The sequence below is a fragment of the Mauremys reevesii genome, linkage group 13, assembly GCF_016161935.1.
Source record: "Mauremys reevesii isolate NIE-2019 linkage group 13, ASM1616193v1, whole genome shotgun sequence".
Classification (NCBI taxonomy): domain Eukaryota; kingdom Metazoa; phylum Chordata; order Testudines; family Geoemydidae; genus Mauremys; species Mauremys reevesii.
The window spans coordinates 8,986,575-9,002,583 of NC_052635.1; the positions used below are offsets into that span (position 1 = coordinate 8,986,575).

The following is a 16,009-nucleotide window of genomic DNA, read 5'->3' on the forward strand; positions in this document are numbered from 1 at the left end:
GCTGCTCCCTTCCCTAACAGGAACTCCTCCCCGCAGTGCCTTGGGTTTAGTTTCAGTTTAATAATCCAACCCTGACCCCTGTGGGCAGTTGCTGAAAGTGGCATGTGCTGGGATCTCAGCCTGTCCCCATTGCACACGAATGTCACCAGCAGAGCCTGCACTGATTGTTCCCCTTGCTGTAAGAGAATCCAAGGACCCTATAGACCATGGAGACAAACTCGTCTGTCCCCCAGGTCCGGGCTGCGGCCCAGTGGCTGAGGCAGCGTGTGTGAGGGGAGCTGGCACTGGGACCCAGCACTGCACAGGGTATGGGATGAACAGAGAACTCAAGTCTCCGAAGCTCTCAGGCCACGTGTCCATTCTGGCTGCAGGAGGAGATCTGGGGAGTGGTCGTGTGAGGCCAGAAAAGGGAACTGGGAAGGAAAGGAGGGATGACCAGAGAGGCTGGTAGTGAGACAGTTAGTTCCATGGGCTGCTTTGTGACTGGGTACCACATAGCAGCTATTTAATGCATTGCACTGCAGAACTGATATGTTGTTGCAGAAGGGTGGTGTGAGCTGAAATCATTTTCTTTGAGGAAAAGGTCTCACATGCTGCTCTTTTCCCACAGGGTGCATTGCTTGAGATCCATAGTCATCAGTCAAACACATTCACCATGCTGTGTCTCGTGTTCCTGGGCCCTTCGTTCTGCACTGTCTGGAATACAGCAATGTCACTATGAGATTCAACAGGGAACCTGAGGAGCAGCCCTCTGGAACCAGAAAAGGAAACCCCACTGCCGGGGGGGACTGGTGACTGGAGATGCTGCCGAGGACACAGCTACTTACATGGGCTGCTCTACAACTGGGTACAATGTTGGGCCAGATTCTCACGTGGTGCAAGTTGGCCTAGATCCATTGAAGTCACTGGAGGTACATGGATTTTCACCGGGGGGAGTCTGATGCATCATTACCACTGTTTTATCACATTGTTCTTGGCACCTGTGTAGTGGGAACTGCTACATTGATGTGAATTAACTTCCCCAGGCCAGGAGCGGTGCCAGGGTTTTTGGCGCCCTAGGCGCAGGGCCGGCTCTACCCATTTCGCCACCGGTCCCGCGGCTCCGGTGGACAAGCCGCAGGCGTTCCTGCGGAGGGTCCGCTGGTCCCGCGGCTCCGGTGGACCTCCCGCAGGTGTTGCTGCGGAGGGTCCGCTGGTCCCGCGGCTCCGGTGGTCCTCCCGCAGGAGCCGCGGGACCAGCGGACCCTCCCCAGGCACGCCTGCGGGAGGTCCACCGGGGCCGCCTGCCGCCCTCCCGGCAAAATGCTGCCCCCCCAAATCCTGGCACCCTAGGCGACTGCCTAGGTCACCTAAATGGAAGCGCCGGCCCTGCTCCAGGCCCAGAGGCCTCATGGCAGCTGGCTGCCACATCTTCACATCTTAAATCAGGAGCAGACAGGAAATAAATTCAAAGCCCTGACAGCAGGGGAGAGGGCATTCAAACTTTTTAACAGTTTGGACCCAATTTCAGAGACGTCTCCCCTCCCATTAGCCCGCCTCTGGCCACTCCAGCAATGCGTGATAAGCACAAGGAATATCCGCAGCCTGTTTGGTATCTCTGTGCTGCCTGTGAATGCAATTGTTCATCTGGAAACAAGGGAGCCCCGCTGCACCAGCAGAGGGCTGAAGCTAACAGATTTTGCGGGATATTCAGTATTTGGGTTGATGCTGGCTGCCTGTCCCACTGGACCTCAAAGGCAGGCAGAGTTCCATAGACACGGTGTCCCACCAGATACCCTGAGAGCTTAGGATCCAGGGCACCAACGCTTCCAATGTCACCTGCAAAGGGAGCTGTTTAAAATTCCATGCGCTTCACACAGACCTCGACTCACTGACCAGAGCATCATGGTCACAGCTCTAGATGGAAGTCAAGTGCTGGATACCATCTTCCCTCTTTTTTCCTATCAGGTAATTGAGAAGTCACATCGCGCAGGACTAGGAATGGAAACCAGAGCTTTAATGTGGTGCTTTTCAGACTGAATGAGTCAACTATATGGTCTTTGATTATCCTGTCACTAATCACTACACCACACTCCCTTAACTCAGCAGTCCAGACCTCTAATATTCCACTGCTCTTTAGCAAATAGATGTGTAACCCGCTTGTAACAAGTGTGCTCTACTGAGAGAGCCAGTTCAGGGTGAATTGCTAAGAAACAGGGCAGCTGCAGCCGCAGCCCCAGCCTGGGGGTCCTGCACTTCTAAGGCACCAAACCAGCCAGCCAGAGAGGACTTCGGTCTGGCCCCACTGGCCAACCAGACGTCATACAAGCAATTCCCTCAGATACCCAGTTCCCTTGTATCACCACCAGCGCCACTCCTTATAGGGATGACTAATTATGAAAACCAGTGTCCCCAGTTAAAGGTTCTCCCATTCCCAAAGGACCAGCCACAAAACCCAGGTCAATATACAAATCAGATTGTGCCAAAAAAATCACACTTTTGCCAATCCTTTAAAATCTAAAATCTAAAGGTTTATTCATAAAAAGAAAGAAATAGAGATGAGAGTTAAAATTGGTTAAATGGAATCAAATACATACAACAATGGCAAAGTTCTTGGTCAGGCTTGTAGCAGTGAATGGAATAAACTCCTGGCTCAAATCAACTCTCTGGGGTCCATCCACAGCTGCGCTGGGTCATTCAGTCCTGTGTTCAGAACTTCAGTTTGTAGCAACGTCCCTCCAGAGGTTGTCAGAAGCAGGATTGAAGACAAAATGGAGGGGTGTCCATGGTCCTTTGTATCCTTTGTCATGTGGCAGGAAACCCCCTTGTTCCTACTGTGGAAAATTACAGCAGCAAGATGGAGTTTGGAGTCACATGGGCATGTCACATGCCCACACATGACTCGGTTCCTTACAGGTAGCAGCCATTGAACATTCCCAGGAAGGCTCACTGGATGTGGATTGGAGTCTCCCAGGCTCCATTGTCAGTCAAGTACTTGTTGATTGGGCCATTCAACTTGAGTAGCCCCTTCTCAATAAGCTGGCCAAATGTTTCACTGGTGCTACTCAGAAGCAAACAGTGAAATACAAGTACAGAGCCAATATTCATAACTTCAAATACAAGAATAATACACACATACCGACAGCATAAGCATAACCAGCAAATGACAACCTTTTCATAGACACCTCACTTCACCATCTTTGTACAAGATTTGTTGCAACTATATGACAGTGGTTGCAATAATGGTCTATATGGTCATAGTTCAATTAGATAAGGTCACACCCCTATCTGCTCTCAATGGACTTGCCTGGGAACGTTCCATCTGGAGTCTAGGTCATGGCTTCTGCTGTGACTAAGCGAAATCAGGCATGGACGTGGGACGTGCCCATGTGACTCCAAACACCATCTCGTTACCTGTCATTTTCCACTCTCTCCACTGAGGGCTTTGTTTGAAACAATGGGGGTTTCCATCCACAAGCTATAAAAGGCCCTGGACACATCTCCATTTGGCCTCTTTCCTGCTCAGACCTCTTGATGATGACCTTATACTAATGGGAGCGTTCTAACCAAAGGACTGAGGACCTTCCAATGATTCAGAAGCAACCAGACACTTAAAAAGCCAACAGTTTATTCCATCACTGCTACAAGCGTGATCCAAGAACTTTGCAATTCTTGTATGTATTTGATTCCTTCAACCAATTTTAACTCTCACCTTCCTTCCTTTCCAGAAATAAACCTTAATATTTTAGATACTAAAGAATTGGCAACAGCATGATTACTGGGCTAAGATCTGAGTTGTAGATTGACCTGGGTATGTAGCTCATCTCAAACCCCAAACCTTGCTTGTCGTGAACCCATGAGATATTCTTACCAGACTGTGCCAGAGAGAGGGAGCTAGATGACATTGTCATTGCCACTGGTTCCAACTGAATCCCAAACACCACCTGGGATGTGTGACTCAGGGCTTGTCTGCACTTAAAACACTGCTGCAGCACAGCTGTGGTCCTTCCATGTAAACACCCCTATGCCAACGGGATGCCATCTCCAACTGCTGGTAGCTGGCTGATGGAGGAATTCTTTCTTTGACCTAGCACTCTCTCCGGGACGGGGGAAGGACTTCTGTTGGCTCAACTAGGCTGCTTGGGGGTGTGGATTTCACCCTTCAATGATGTAGTTATGCCGACCTAATTTTCTAGTGTAGCCAGGCCTAAGTAAGACACCTCCACTCCCAGCCTGTCTTTTTCCTTCCTGATCTATTTTTATAAGAACATAAGAACAGCTGTACCGGGTTAGACCAAAGGTCCATCTAGCCCAGTATCCTGTCTACCGACAGTGGCCAATGCCAGGTGCCCCAGAGGGAGTGAACCTAACAGGTAATGATCAAGTGATCTCTCTCCTGCCATCCATCTCCACCCTCTGACAAACAGAGGCTAGGGACACCATTCCTTACCTATCCTGGCTAATAGCCATTAATGGACTTAACCTCCATGAATTTATCCAGTTCTTTTTTAAATGCTGTTATAGTCCTATAGTTTCTTTTTCCTGTCCCTCTCCTTCTGCTTCTGTTCAATCAAAATCTGACTTAGCTGGCCAAGACTGTGTGTTTTGAACACTGCTGTAAGCCTGTGAGCAGAAAGCCAGCTAAATGCCATGCCCCAAGCAGCCCAATGGGGGTTCAAGCTTGCTAGGTCTCTGAGCGGCTGGCAAGGCCTTGTGCTAGGCCAGAGCCAGAAGCTGCATCTTCTATCTTTGCTGTTCTCTTCTTTCCCCGTTTGTGTGTGTTCGCCTTATCTTAGACTTTATGGGATTGGACTTTAACAAGAGACACCACAACAATGACAGCTCCAGCCCATCTCAGCTGATCTCTCTGATTTCCCCAGGACAGCTGTTACCTTCTTCAAAACCATCCAAGAGACCATCACATAAGGAACTTTCCTTCTAAAAACTCTCCCAGCTGAAGAGAAAGGGCACAGGGGATGCTGTTAAAGACAAGCCTTACTGACTCCTTTACATTTCCATTGCTTTAACTCTGTCTCTGTTTCTCTCTGTGTTTCAGTAACACACTAGCAGGGATGTGAGAGGTGTGTTTGCCATGGGACTAAGCGGGCTGAAGTCTCTCTCTACCAAACCGCCAGCCTTGTTTCCCCCGTTCAGTGTTGGACGGTGACAGCGGCACGTTAACACCTTTCACTCTTTCGGGGACCTTGAGCCTGTTTAAATGACCACAGAAGTTCCCGCCCCCTGTGTGAGTGGCATGGGGGACTGAGCGTCTTTTCTCCTTTCTCCCCTCTAGGATGTCAGAAGCCCCATAGACGGGGCGTGGCCCTGCACACGCCATTAGTCTGGCCACAGGCTGAGACAACACAACTGTCCCAGGGCACAACTGCAACGTGGTGAAGGTGACACGTGGGTCGGAATCTCCTTTGGTTTATTACAAACCTGGGTTTCTGCATTTCCTACGAAACTAAATCTGTTTTCTAAATCGCTTCTCTGCTCAGGCTGCGGCTACGCCCCCTTGTGTCGGTAGAACGTATGTCGCTCAGGGGTGTGAATGAGCCACCCCCCGAGTGACACAGTTACACTGACCCAAGCGCCGGTGTGGGCAGGGCTATGTCGCTGGGAGAGCTTCTCCTGCCAACATGGCTACGGCTCTCGCTGGGGGTGGGGAGTCTCAGCGGCTACACTAGGAAGCTAACGGCGGGGCCGCTGAACCGGTGCCAGCGTGAGCTCCCCAGAGCAGCCACCACCTCAGGGCAGGGACGATGGCCCTGACTGGGGACACAGTACGGGCCTGTCACCTCCAGGGCACTGGGTTCTCTTCTGCCCCCGGCAGGAGTGAACAAACGTCTGTATGACGTGGTGACCATTCACAGACCGGTGAGGAATGAGCTGGTGTGAGGGGAGCTGATCTCGGTCCAGTGGCAGGTGGGCAGATGGCCACAGAACAATGACCAGCAGGAACACTGGAATCTATTGGCCATCAAAGCATGGAGGCCGAGGAGTGAATTGCCCACGGGACCGAACTCATCCTGTCCCCGGAGCTGGTCTCCGTAAATCGGAGTGAAGCACATTGACGGGACACCTCGGGGAAGCTTGCACAGCCATTGCTGGGGCTGCAGCTATTCTGTGGCTGGATACACAGAGACTCATTCTCCAGTCCCTCAATTCAGCATTTCTCACGGGCAAGAAATTCAGAATAAAATATGACAATAAAATATGATAATGATTAATGGGGAAAAACCTGTTTCTTTCTAGGTGTGAAACAGGGAAGTTCCAGCAGCTGGAGGACACGTCTCCTGATCTGGAAATCAGTCTTGGTTATTGGTGCCAAGAAAGCCAGTGCTCTGAAGGAGACTGAGGAAAATCAAAGGTACCGAGAAGGGAGCTAGGGGGGAAACGTTTCGGACTTCCGGAAGTGACGGGCTCTGACCAATTAGTGGCAATAGCTGCTAACATAAAACTGAAACAAATCAGAGTGAACCAATAAATTATCATTCCTGACTCAGGGGAAAAGGCTGGGTGGGGCCAAGTTCCAAGGCAACAGCAAACGGTTCATAATCTGCAGTCATTTGAATGTGATTCATTTTTCCACTAACAAGTTTCTCTGAAGTGGTGAGAAATCCAGGGTCCGGGGAAGGGCGTGGCCCATTCTCCTGTCGGACAGTCCAGTCGTGGCTTAGTCCTGTTTATAGATGGAGAAAAGAGTCCAGTACAAACAGTTTAATCCAGCGAGAAAGTCAGTCCATTGGCGGATAGAGCCGGGAGCTGGTGGGGGGCAGAGCTGGATTCTACCTCACTGTCTGACCTTGGTCAGGTCAGGTCACCTCTCCCTGTCTCGGTCGTTACAGTGTGGAGAGGAACAATGACAGAGCCCACAGGAGGGTGCTGGTTTGGTGCTTAACCACACGGCGAAGGAACGAGAGCCCCAAATTCCCCCTGGTGCTTTGGGAGCCAGGTTTGCTGTTTGAATTCTGCAGTTCAGATGACGTCAGGCCTGGGCGTTTCTCTGGCCTTAGGGGCCTGCTTTGCTCACAGCTGTGATGGCCGAGTGGCTAAGGTGTTGGACTCAAAATCCAAGAGGGTTTCCCTGCGCAGGTTCAAATCCTGCTCACGGCAAGGCCAGTGTTTTAGCCACAGCCCGTCTAAGAGGCCAGGGGCAGCTGAGTCTCCCCCAAACGGCCGCCCATGCAGGGGGGAACACTGGGGATGTGGGGCAGGTCACCCCTCCGTGGGCCCATTGTCATCTTTCGAGTGCTGGAAGCGAAGCTCCAGAGAAGTGGGGGCCCAACCTGCACCCGGCTCCGCTCTGCCTCTTAACCCGATGCCCTGCTCTGCCTCCTCCCATCCCCCCTCCGCCTCTTCCCCCAAGGCCTGCGCCCCACCCCCGCTGGGCCTTTTCCCCCGAGCCCCCTCCCTCTCTCTGCCTCTTCCTGCCCCTGCTCCGCCTCCTTCCCCAAGGACCCTCCCCACCCCCCGCTCACCTAAGGCAGGAAAAAGCGATGGGGGCCTGGCCCCCTGGCAGCCCCCCTTAGGGGAAAGGGGCAGAGAGGAGAAAGCAGCAGGTGAGTGGCGTCTTAGATCATAGAACTGGAAGGGACCTCAGGAGCTCAGCTAATCCAACCCCCTGCTCAGAGCAGGACCAATCCCCAGACAGATTTTTACCCCAGTTCCCAAACGACCTCCTCAAGGATTGAATTCCCAACCGTGGGTTTAGCAGGCCAATGCTCAAACCACTGAGCTGTCCTCTTGGGGGAAGTGAGGGGCAGGTAGGGGGTCTGGGGAGGGCGGAGGGCAGTGAACAGCAAGTGGGCGGGGCCTCGGGGGACGAGGATGAGCAGGGGCGGGGCCTCTGTGGCCGGGCCATGGTCTGGGCACCGGTGGCCAGACCATGGGGTCACTCATCTGAAACCCAGGATGAAAGTGACATGGGCCTGAGTCTTGTTGGGGCTGAGGCTACATCACACCTTTACCTTCGGGGCTCTACCGGGGCATGAAGCCCCCAGACACGGCCAGAGACAGGGCAAGGGGCCTCAGCACGGGAGAGAGTCAGGCCCAGAGTTAGACGAGGGGGGCAGAGAATATTCTTCATTCTGGTTAGTTACACGGCGCCCTTGCTAGAAATCCTTCCTGTATTTTCTCCAGTTCACTCCCTGACACTGTAGCGCTGCCCCGTTCCCCCGTTTGTGCCATTGAATTGTCAGGTTCTGTCAAATAATAGCAGCAATCCAGCCATAAACACGACAGCCTGAAATCTCAGCTCTCCCTCCCCTCGCTAAAGAGAGAGAGGGACCCAGGCAGCCAGTTTCTCTGGGACAGAAGACAAAGGACAGAGGCTTGTGGGAAGATGAGATCGGATGCTTGGCTGGAAAGAGGGGCGTCTGGACTGGGGAGAGAAAACAGCCAGAGCCCACATGGATGCAGGAGAGACCTAGCTGGACTGTGCAGAGGGAGGTTAGGCCTGAGGCCTGAGAGTTTCCTGTGCTATGTTCAGATGCTCAATAAACCCTCTCTTACACTGGCTGAGCATCACTGCAGTCTAGACATCGGGTTGCATTCTTCCTCTGGGAGTAGAGGCCCCAGGGTCCAGAGGAGGACTCCTGAGGGGCCCATGGCAGACAGGCATGCTCAGGTCTCAGAGAAGTGCCTTTCACGGAGGCAGAGGGCCTTTACCCTCGAGAGAGTGAATCTCCAAGAAGGGCTGTCACACTGAAGGGGTTCCTTCCAAGGACTGTACAGGGCTGAGAGACTGCACAAGTCCTGGGAGGCAGTGACACCATCCATGGCTAGATAAACAGAGGCTGGAAAGGAAGTGATTCAGCTGTAGTGAGACTGATACTGGAACACTGCATCCCGTTCTGGTGTCCACGTTTCAAAAATAACGTTTTAAAAACTGGAGAGGGTGCAGAAAAGAGCCATATTTGAGGGATGGAGAAGATGTCTTATAAGGAGGCATTGAAAAGCTCAATCTGTTTAGAGGAGAGCTGATTGCAGTGTGCAAGTGCCTTCGCGAGAGAAAACACCAAGTATTTAAAGGGCTCTTTAGTCTTGCAAAGAAAGGCATAACAAGAACCAATGGCTGGAAGCAGAAATCAGAAAAATTCTCATTGGAGCAAGGCAAGATTTGTAAGAGGGAGGGTGATTCATCACTGGAACAAGCTGCCAAGAGAAGTGATGGATTCTGCATCTCTTGATGTCTTCCAATGAAGACTAGAGGCCTTTGGGAAGGTGCTTTAGTCAAAAAGAAGCTATTGTGATACACAGATGGGCTGGGATATGCAGGGAGTCAGATTAGATGCTCTAATGGTCCCTTCTGGCCTTAAGGCTACTAATTTATGAAAAACTGATGTTTTATTGTGTAGCGGCTCCATCCACAGACTGAACAGTCATTGAGTGCGGTGATTCAGGGGAAACAACTCAAACACCCAACGAGGCTGGCCAGGGGCAGGACATCAGCTTTGAGGGGAGGGGTGGGTGTGGCAGTGACATCACAAAGGCCTTTTGCAGGAACTCGGCCTATTGGGCAAAGGTGGTGGGGAGGGGGTGACCTCACAGAGAGACCCCAACATCAGCCGAGCAGAACCGAGGTGCAGGGCCAGGCCAGTCTCTGAGACCCCCGGCTTTGCTGCTGCAAGTCTCCTTCACGAGGTCTCTCCTGGAGGGCTGAGAGAGAATTAGGATTCACGGCTGTGAGCATGAGGAGGAACCTCTGTGGAGTTTTCTCCTTTCCTGCCACTGACTGTGCCGAAAACAAACTTCCCTTTGACAAGGTAAGAGGCTGAGAGAGGTTTGGAACCTGTTCAGTCTGATCCACCTGGCGCAGGCAGCATTCTAGGCCCAGGAAACACTGGCTTCAGGTGGCAGAATTTGATTTCCTACCTAGGATTTGATGGTTGGAATCCCTGGGGACATTGGGGTTTGTCCTTTTTGGTTTCCCTTTTCCTCTTTCCTCCCTCCTTTCGCCTCTTCTCTTGCTTCTTTCCCCCCGCTTCCCTCCCTCTACCAAGGAGGGGTGTGTAGAGTGTGGGCGGGGGAGGGAGGTTGCTCTCATTGCGGGAGGTCCTCACCAAGAGGTGGGGCTGGATCTGAGAGTGATCTCCTCTGATGGTGACCTGGGCCGTCCTTTGGCACATCTGGTGAGACCCCTCAGCCTCCCGCCCCCTCAGAGTCTCAGTGCTGATTGGCCGAGCAGGGGGCTATCGACAGCGAGGAGACTCAGGTCCTTTTGGTCTTTTTTCAGATCAGGCAAAGAAGTCACAACCAATCCAATGTACGGGATTAATCTTGCTGCTTCTCTCCATTAATTGTCTCTTGGCAGTTCATGATTTCCTCTAATGTTCTAAGTTTTCTAAAATACTTGCTGAATAATTACTATGAACCACCGTTGGTCTATAGCTCACTTGAGAGCACTTTATTCTGATCAGTCAATGTATGAAATTCAAGATGTGACAGGTAGGTTGAAAGTCAGGAGCAGTGTTTCCTCTAATTTGTTGTCCGTGTGCGGAATGAATTGTGTTGTGCGCACCAATATGGAGGTGAGGTGTGACACATCACCTGTATATTGGTGCACGTTACAAAATTCATTCTGCACATGGATGTGTGACGAGGCGGTTCTGGCGGGACCCAACTGAGAGTGCCAAATCAGGACCAATTGCTCAAACAGGGCAGTCACAGCCCTAGGCTGGGGTTTTTCCACCTCTAAGGCAAACCAAACCAGCCACACAAAGAGGACTTCGGTCTCACCCCACTGGCTAACCACAAGTCACACGAGCAATTTCCTTAGACACTCCAGTCTCCCAGTATCACCACCAGTGCACTCGTCCTGGGGATGAATGGTTATGAAAACCAACACCCCAATAAAAGAAAAAGGTTGTCTTGATCCCAAAGGACCAAGCCCCAGACCCAGGTCAATATACACATCAGATCTTACCCACAAATCACGCTGTTGCCAATCCTTTAGAATCTAAAATCTAAAGGTTTATTTGTAAAGGGAAAAAGGTAGAGATGAGAGCTAGAATTGGTTAAATGGAATCAATTACATACAGCAATGGCAATGTTCTTAGTTCAGGCTTGCAGCAGCGATGGCATAAACTGCAGGTTCAAATCAAGTCTCTGGAACATCCCCCGCTGGGATGGGTCATTCAGTCCTTTGTGCAGAGCTTCAGGTTGTAGCAAAGTCCCTCCAGAGGTAAGAAGCAGGATTGAAGACAAGATGGAGATGATACATCAGCCTTATACAGGGGTGAGCTGGAGCCGGTTCGCACTGGTTCGCACGAACCGGTTGTTAAATTTAGAAGCGGTTTTAGAACCGCTTGATAACTGGCTTCCCTGCGAGGGAAGCTTTGAAGGGCTCTGGCTGAGAAGGGTGTAATTCCTCCTCCCGGCCACGGGGGGCGCTGTCCTGCGCTGCGGGAGCCATGTGAGCTGCCTCCTGGCCCTGTTGCTGCTGCTGCTCCTCGGACCTCTGGCCCTGGGGCTCCTGCTGCTGCTGCCAGGTGAGTCCCGGGAGGGGGGAGGGGCTGCTCCCAGCCGGTCCCTGCGTGTGAGTGTCTGTGTCTCCCGCCCCCCCCCACCCCCTTCCCCCCCCGCCCCCCCCCTGCCGTGTGCTCCACGGGCAGCCCAGCGACTCGAGAACACGCAGCCAAGGTCTGTTCAGTCTCCAGGCAGTGAAGGATTCCCAGTGCCTGGAGGGGAGCTGGCTGAACACAGCGCACAGCTGAGTGTGTGAGGCACAGGCCCTGGGGGGGGCTCCAGATTGTAGGTTGTTCTTCCTAATGAAACTCTTCTGCCCGTCTGAGTTGGCAGCAACAAGGGCCGGGTTCAGGCTGTAGGGATCTATTTCAATAACACAATGTAAAACCGGCTCTGACCCCACCCAGTGACCTGGGACAATGACATATCACCCCCCTAAGGGGCAAGACTTCCCCTCTCACAAGCACAGACTCTGAGTGTAGCAAAATCCTTTTCATAACGGAGGGAAACAATGTGGCATCATGTTGGGAAAACACCACAAACAGGATTCATAACACAAACCATGAGCAAAAGACCCACCCCCAAGTAAGTTTAGCAGTGTCCTTTCCCCCTCAGGGTCTAAAAGTCCAGCAGCCCAACAGTCTCCCCCCACCCGCAGTTTCTGTCCTTGGTCAGTGCAGCCTCCAGAGTTCAGAAGTTCCTCTGCAGAGTTTACCTCCCAGCCTGGGTGGAAGCAGGAAAAGGTATGTGGGGGTGGGGTTGTGCATCTTACATGCTCCACTGCTCAGGTTGACACCTGACTGTCACGCCTCTCCATGGGGTTCTCCTGCAATCTTCACCACCAGCTGCGCCTCTCCGCCAGCCACCCTGCTATCCGCTCCTCTCCGCCAGCCACCCTGCTATCCGCTCCTCTCCGCCAGCCACCCTGCTATCCGCTCCTCTCCGCCAGCCACCCTGCTATCCGCTCCTCGGTGTCACCCACTCTGCTATCCGCTCCTCTCCGCCAGCCATCCTGCTATCCGCTCCTCTCCGCCAGCCACCCTGCTATCCGCTCCTCTCCGCCAGCCACCCTGCTATCCGCTCCTCTCCGCCAGCCACCCTGCTATCCGCTCCTCTCCGCCAGCCACCCTGCTATCCGCTCCTCTCCGCCAGCCACCCTGCTATCCGCTCCTCTCCGCCAGCCACCCTGCTATCCGCTCCTCTCCGCCAGCCACTTCTCTATCCGCTCCTCTCCGCCAGCCACTTTTCTATCCGCTCCTCTCCGCCAGCCACCCTGCTATCAGCTCTCCTCTGCCAACCACCCTGCTATCCGCTCCTCTCCGCCAGCCACCCTGCTATCCGCTCCTCTCCGCCAGCCAACCTGCTATCCGCTCCTCTCCGCCAGCCACCCTGCTATCGGCTCCTCTTTACCAGCCACCCTGCTGTCCGCTCCTCTCCGCCAGCCACCTGCTATCCGCTCCTCTCGCCAGCCACCTGCTATCCGCTCCTCTCCGCCAGCCACCCTGCTATCCGCTCCTCTCCATAGCCACCCTGCTATCCGCTCCTCCGCCAGCCACCCTGCTATCCGCTCCTCTCCGCCGGCCACCCTGCTATCGCTCCTCTCTCCCGCCAGCCACCCTGCTATCCGCTCCTCTCCGCCAGCCACCTGCTATCCGCTCCTCTCCGCCAGCCACCCTGCTATCCGCTCCTCTCCGCCAGCCACCCTGCTATCCGCTCCTCTCGTACAGCCACCCTGCTATCCGCTCCTCTCCGCCAACCACCCTTCTATCCGCTCCTCTCGCCAGCCACCTGCTATCCGCTCCTCTCCGCCAGCCACCCTGCTATCCGCTCCTCTCCGCCAGCCACCCTTCTATCCGCTCCTCCGCCAGCCACCCTGCTATCGCTCCTCTCCGCCAGCCACCCTGCTATCCGCTCCTCTCCACCCTGCTATCCGCTCCTCTCCGCCAGCCACTCTGCTATCCGCTCCTCTCCGCCAGCCACCTGCTATCCGCTCCTCTCCGCCAGCCATCCTGCTATCCGCTCCTCTCCGCCAGCCACCCTGCTATCCGCTCCTCTCCGCCAGCCACCTGCTATCCGCTCCTCTCCGCCAGCCATCCTGCTATCCGCTCTCTCCGCCAGCCACCCTGCTATCCGCTCCTCTCCGCCAGCCACACTGCTATCCGCTCCTATCCGCCAGCCACACTGATGTCAGCTCCACTCCGCCAGCCACCCTGCTATCTTCTCCTCCAGCCACCCTGCTATCCGCTCCTCTCCGCCAGCCACCCTGCTATCCGCTCCTCTCCTCCAGCCACCTGCTATCCGCTCCTCCAGCCACCCTGCTATCCGCTCCTCTCCAGCCACCCTGCTATCCGCTCCTCTCCGCAAGCCACCCTGATATCCGCTCCTCTCCGCCAGCCAACCTGCTATCCGCTCCTCTCCGCCAGCCTACCTGCTATCCGCTCCTCTCCGCCAGCCACCCTGCTATCCGCTCCTCTCCGCCAGCCACCCTGCTATCCGCTCCTCTCCGCAACCCACCAAGCTAGACGCTCCTCTCAGCCAGCCACCCTGCTATCCGCTCCTCTCCGCCAGCCACCCTGCTATCCGCTCCTCTCCATCAGCCACCCTGCTATCCGCTCCTCTCTGCCACCCACTCTGCTATCCGCTCCTCTCCAGCCACCTGCTATCCGCTCCTCCAGCCACCCTGCTATCCGCTCCTCCGCCACCCTCTGCTATCCGCTCCTCTCCGCCAGCCACCCTGCTATCCGCTCCTCTCCGCCAGCCACCCTGCTATCCGCTCCTCTCAGCCAGCCACCCTGCTATCCGCTCCTCTCAGCTAGCCACCCTGCTATCCGCCACTCTCTGCCAGCCACCCTGCTATCCGCTCCTCTGCGTCAGCCACCCTGCTATCCGCTGCTCTCCGCCAGCCACCCTGCTATCCGCTCCTCTCCGCCAGCCACCCTGCTATCCGCTCCTCTCCGCCAGCCACCCTGCTATCCGCTCCTCTCCGCCAGCCACCCTGCTATCCGCTCCTCTCTCCAGCCACCCTGCTATCCGCTCCTCTCCGCCAGCCACCGGCAATCCGCTCCTCTCCGCCAGCCACCTGCGATCCGCTCCTCTCCGCCAGCCACCCTGCTATCCGCTCCTCTCCGCCAGCCACTCTGCTATCCGCTCCTCTCCGCCAGCCACCCTGCTATCCGCTCCTCTCCGCCAGCCACCTGCTATCCGCTCCTCTCCGCCAGCCACCCTGCTATCCGCTCCTCTCCGCCAGCCACCCTGCTATCCGCTCCTCTCCGCCAGCCACCCTGCTATCCGCTCCTCTCCGCCAGCCACCCTGCTATCCGCTCCTCTCCGCCAGCCACCCTGCTATCCGCTCCTCTCCGCCAGCCACCTGCTATCCGCTCCTCTCCGCCAGCCACCTGCTATCCGCTCCTCTCCGCCAGCCACCCTGCTATCCGCTCCTCTCCGCCAGCCACCCTGCTATCCGCTCCTCTCCGCCAGCCACCCTGCTATCCGCTCCTCTCCGCCAGCCACCCTGCTATCCGCTCCTCTCCGCCAGCCACCCTGCTATCCGCTCCTCTCCGCCAGCCACCCTGCTATCCGCTCCTCTCCGCCAGCCACCCTGCTATCCGCTCCTCTCCGCCAGCCACCCTGCTATCCGCTCCTCTCCGCCAGCCACCCTGCTATCCGCTCCTCTCCGCCAGCCACCCTGCTATCCGCTCCTCTCCGCCAGCCACCCTGCTATCCGCTCCTCTCCGCCAGCCACCCTGCTATCCGCTCCTCTCCGCCAGCCACCCTGCTATCCGCTCCTCTCCGCCAGCCACCCTGCTATCCGCTCCTCTCCGCCAGCCACCCTGCTATCCGCTCCTCTCCGCCAGCCACCCTGCTATCCGCTCCTCTCCGCTAGCCACCCTGCTATCCGCTCCTCTCCGCCAGCCACCTGCTATCCGCTCCTCTCCGCCAGCCACCCTGCTATCCGCTCCTCTCCGCCAGCCACCCTGCTCTCCGCTCCTCTCAACCAGCCACCCTGCTATCCGCTCCTCTCCGCCAGCCACCCTGCTATCCGCTCCTCTCCGCCAGCCACCCTGCTATCCGCTCCTCTCCGCCAGCCACCCTGCTATCCGCTCCTCTCCGCCAGCCACCCTGCTATCCGCTCCTCTCCGCCAGCCACCCTGCTATCCGCTCCTCTCCGCCAGCCACCCTGCTATCCGCTCCTCTCCGCCAGCCACCCTGCTATCCGCTCCTCTCCGCCAGCCACCCTGCTATCCGCTCCTCTCCGCCAGCCACCTGCTATCCGCTCCTCTCCGCCAGCCACCCTGCTATCCGCTCCTCTCCGCCAGCCACCCTGCTATCCGCTCCTCTCCGCCAGCCACCCTGCTATCCGCTCCTCTCCGCCAGCCACCTGCTATCCGCTCCTCTCCGCCAGCCACCCTGCTATCCGCTCCTCTCCGCCAGCCACCCTGCTATCCGCTCCTCTCCGCCAGCCAACCTGCTATCCGCTCCTCTCCGCCAGCCACCCTGCTATCCGCTCCTCTCCGCCAGCCACCCTGCTATCCGCTCCTCTCCGCCAGCCACCCTGCTATCC

The 16,009-nt window shown here is 55.7% G+C and overlaps 1 long non-coding RNA gene and 1 other non-coding gene across 2 annotated transcripts; one reads left to right on the plus strand and one right to left on the minus strand.

The window, feature by feature from the left end:
- Nucleotides 1–280: 280 nt before the first annotated feature.
- Nucleotides 281–10,099, minus strand: LOC120380282. Its single transcript, XR_005587692.1, has 3 exons — nucleotides 10,044–10,099; nucleotides 1,862–1,974; nucleotides 281–696 (listed from the first exon to the last, which is right to left on the minus strand). It is a non-coding gene; the product is annotated as an uncharacterized LOC120380282 (long non-coding RNA).
- Nucleotides 7,014–7,095, plus strand: TRNAL-CAA. Its single transcript has one exon. It is a non-coding gene; the product is annotated as a tRNA-Leu (tRNA).
- Nucleotides 10,100–16,009: the final 5,910 nt, after the last annotated feature.